This window comes from Hyalella azteca, unplaced genomic scaffold (assembly GCF_000764305.2).
Source record: "Hyalella azteca isolate HAZT.00-mixed unplaced genomic scaffold, Hazt_2.0.2 contig7624, whole genome shotgun sequence".
Lineage (NCBI taxonomy): Eukaryota > Metazoa > Arthropoda > Malacostraca > Amphipoda > Hyalellidae > Hyalella > Hyalella azteca.
The window spans coordinates 448,826-453,366 of NW_025937745.1; positions in this window are offsets into that span (position 1 = coordinate 448,826).

The following is a 4,541-nucleotide window of genomic DNA, read 5'->3' on the forward strand; positions in this document are numbered from 1 at the left end:
CGTGACCAGTTACTCTTATCTAGTCACCCGTGACAGTTACTCTTATCTAGTCACCCGTGACCAGTTACTCATATCTAGTCACCCGTGACCAGTTACTCTTATCTAGTCACCCGTGACAGTTACTCTTATCTAGTCTCCCGTGACCAGTTACTCTTATCTAGTCACCCGTGACCAGTTACTCTTATCTAGTCACCCGTGACCGGTTACTCTTATCTAGTCACCCGTGACATTACTCTTATCTAGTCACCAGTGACCAGTTACTCTTATCTAGCCACCCGTGACCAGTTACTCTTATCTAGTCACCCGTGACAGTTACTCTTATCTAGTCACCCGTGACCAGTTACTCTTATCTAGTCAATCGTGACCAGTTACTCTTATCTGGTCACCCGTGACCAGTTTACTCGTACATTTTTATCCGTCACTATATATAGTTAGTGTTGCTGAAGTAACTGTACGATAATTCGGCTCTGATTTTCAATAGGGGATAACAGGATACAGCTGTCGCCGTGTAGGCAGTTACAGCTGCTGCGACGAGGGCTGCTGTCGCCGCAACTGTAATTGTTTTCGAGCGACTGTACGTCTGCAGTCAACTGCGACAACCCAAAAATAAAATTCTCTGCAAAGCCACAGGTTCCCATTTTATTTTTTAGTTTTCAAACTGGAAAGGCTTTTGTATGTCACTCGAATTGATTTAAAGTGATAAAATTTGTGTAAAATGATAATTTTTATTAATATATTAATGGTGATTTAGTTTAATGCCTCTTCAGGCTAACTTATTGTTTTTTCTTTTTCAGGGGGGATCTAATAGCACATTCATTTATCATCAAAATTATTAGAAAATTGTGCATTCTCATCAGTAAATTTCTAAAATATGATTTTTACATTCTATTTAGGATGCGCGAATCTTTTTCGGTGTGAAAAATGACATGGAATTTAAGATCATCCGAACAGAATAGAATATAAAAAACAGAATATTAGAACTAAATATAATATAAGAAAAAAAATATCCGAACAAAAATAGAATATATAATGTTTCGGTTAATTTCTGTTGAAGTTCTGCGAACAGCAGCTGGAATTATTCATTCGAATTGAAAACTTAACCGATGAATTATAAGCCTTCTATGGTGGAAATAAAATTGGGTGCATTGCACCGGGCATATATATAGGGCACATACATATTTAGTCTATACAATAAGTGTTCATTTGTAAGACACGTATACCGTCTTTACAATAAGTGTTCAAATGTAGAACACGTATACTGTCTTTACAATAAGTGTTCACATTTAGAACACGTATACCGTCTTTACAATAAGTGTTCACATTTAGAACACGTATACCGTCTTTACAATAAGTGTTCACATGTAGAACACGTATACCGTCTTAACAATAAGTGCTCACATGTAGAACACGTATATCGTCTTTACAATAAGTGTTCACATGTAGAACACGCATACCGTCTTTACAATAATTGTTCACATGTAGAACACGTATACCGTCTTTACAATAAGTGTTCACATGTAAGACACGTACACCGTCTTTACAATAATTATTCTTAATGCAAGACATATATGTCTTATAATACGTGCTATAACGTAAAGAACGATCGAAATTATTCATTTACATATTAATTCACTGTTCGGTTGCTGCGATCGTTCCGCTATTCCGTTGCAGTGCATATCAAGGCCTAAAAAGAAGGCAGGTATTTTATTAACAAGATAAGAGATATCATAAGCTTGTGAGTTCAACAGGAGATAAGGAACTGATATCACCTGCCTGCATGCCTGTGGGCTTTGTCGTACACTCAGTGAAATATATGTGTTATATTGTCCAAATAGTGACGCACTTTATGCGTTAAGCACTAATACGTACTTTTCCGGGCCTAACTGGGTCAAAGTGACCCTCAGAAGAAGAAAATGCATTGCTATTCGGGCAAAATCTCACTCCTTTTTAGCGCATTTTCTCATTTATGGAAAAAATGCACTATTGTGCTCGCCGCCGTCGTCCGTCTGTCCGTCTGTCCGTCCGTCCGTCTGTCCGTCTGTCCGTGATCTCAAGTTTTCTCGAGAAAATGCGCTCTCTGTCACTCACTGCAGTGAGTGCTGAGTTATATTTTTTGAGAGTAGGTCTCAACTAGATTTTACTAGCCCGCTTCTGCTGAGTAATCAAGCTACATTTGAGCCTTATTTCACTTATCGGAAATTTTTGTGCATTTGCTAAAAATTCTGTGAAAATTAAAAAAATTGCATCAGCAAATGCACCGAAAAAAAATTGTGCATATGATAGAAAATTTTAGAACAATTTGCAGAAACATTTTTCGATTTATTTTATGCTTTAAGTCATCTACTCGCATATTTTCTACATAAGAGGAATAAAAAAATAGTTTTGAAGCTCAATAAAATTTAGTTTTTGTGTATAGCTGAAATACCGCGATATTTATTAATACAAAACATGCACAATAATATGCATCGTAAAAATGTTCACCATAGTTGCGATACAATTTACTTGTTATATAATCAAACACCCATATTGTATTTGCTGAGCTACTTAAATTTTCTTTTTAGCGCATTTTCTCATTTATGGAAAAAAGGCGCTATTGTGCTCGTCATGTCTATCTGTCTGTCCGTCTGTCTGTCCGTCCCTCCGTGACTTCACGTTTGCGTCGACGAGAAAATGCGCTCTCTGTCACTCGCTGCAGTGAGTACTGAGTTATATTTTTTAAGTATGAACCTGTCTTCGCAGATACCTCCTCATTTGTGTTAGTTGCATGTGCGTAAAACGTCGCAATTAACTCGAATTAAAATCATATTCTAGCTACCACACATTTACCCTGAGTATGCTGACAGACTGATTTAAGCGCTGGCGAATTACAAAACGAAAGTAATTAAAATTGATAGTAAAAATTAGAGCTGGGTCTGGGCAGGGCTTGGACGGCACAGGACAGCGCAGTAAAAGAATAACCGGACATCTAAATCCATCACAACGCCTCGCCGGGACCCTAACAAAATTTACAGTCGCCCCAGCTTCCTGTAATCCAAATCAGAAGCAGCCGCGTCTGTAAATTTTCACTGGGTAATGAGGGACTTGAGGTAAGACTCCAACAGCCGGGCAAAGCCGGGAAAACAGCGCAGTTTTGGCGCCGCCTGATTATGTTATGCCTGTGGTGACTTTTAAGGTAAGGCTCGATCCATCTCCTTTCGGACTATTCTCCGGCCGGACTTTCGGCCGGTCTCGTGGCCGGTCTCCAACAATTAATGAACATGAAATATCTCCCAAACAAATGAACATAGCTCGATGAAACCTTGCACATGCATTCATTAGAACCTAACGATGATGTTTAGGTTCTATATATAATTATATAGAACAAAAACTAACTATATAATTTTTTTATATTTTTCCTCCGTTTGCGAGGTACAAGGCTTTTTGAGGAATCCAATTCGTGAATGTAATTTTTATGATGCATCATCACTTTATTACAGTTCTCTCAAACGAAGGCAAAATCAAAGAATTATCACAACCTAAACATCATGGTTTTAGGTTCTAATGAATGCATGTGCAAAGTTTCGTCGAGCTGCGCTCATTAGTTGTGCTGATATTTCACGTTCACGGAAAATTTGACAATCAGCCGCAGAAATGCCAGTCACTTCTCTTTATAGCCTTATATCCTTAAATAACTTGCGAATTAAGCCTTAATTTACAAATTTTTGCACGACCTGAACATCACCGATAGATGAATAAGAATGCATATTCAAGGTTACGTTCGAATCTCTTCATTCATTACATCGTGCAAGAGGTTGCGCTCCAAGAATACTGCTAATAACGCCTGCAGACCTCTATTAGTGACTGTGAAGGATCCGGCCCAGGTTTGGAGCGTGCTGAAAGCAGCGAAAAAATTAGGAGAAACTGTTGAATTCAAGTCTGTTTTTGTGAAGAAGGATTCCACCCCTTTAGAGAGGGCGGCTGGAGCGAAACAGACTCAGAAACACAGAAAATCATGTCAACACCAGTCAAGATCTCACAAGGACTCCGACCGCTCGCCGACAGTCAGGGGAGATGGAAGACAATTAAATAGTGGAAATCATGTATATAAATCCAGTTCTGTAAATAAGGTAAAAAGTTTACTCATACATCAAGATGGAAGTGCACAAAAAGTTTTGAAATGTTTCTACACGAACTCTGATTCCGTTTTGATCAAAAGAAATGAACTGTTAACAGTGATCGAAAACGAGTGTATAGACATTATTTGTATTACAGAGACACTCCCCAAAACTCACGGGGGGAAATTTTACCAGTTGAATTTCAGTTGCCAGATTTTGATTGCTTTCATAATTTAAGCGAAGAGCAGTGTAGTAGAGGTGTAGCTCTGTGGGTTAGAACCTTTTATGGGGCCCAACAAGTTAAGTTATCAGCAGAGCACCAATCAGCTAGAGAATCAGTGTGGTGTGAGCTTTCTTTAAAAAGCAGGGATAGCCTCCTTATAGGTGTCCTGTATAGATCACCCAACAGTTCCTCTGATAACGATCAAGTACTGAACAGTCTTCTAC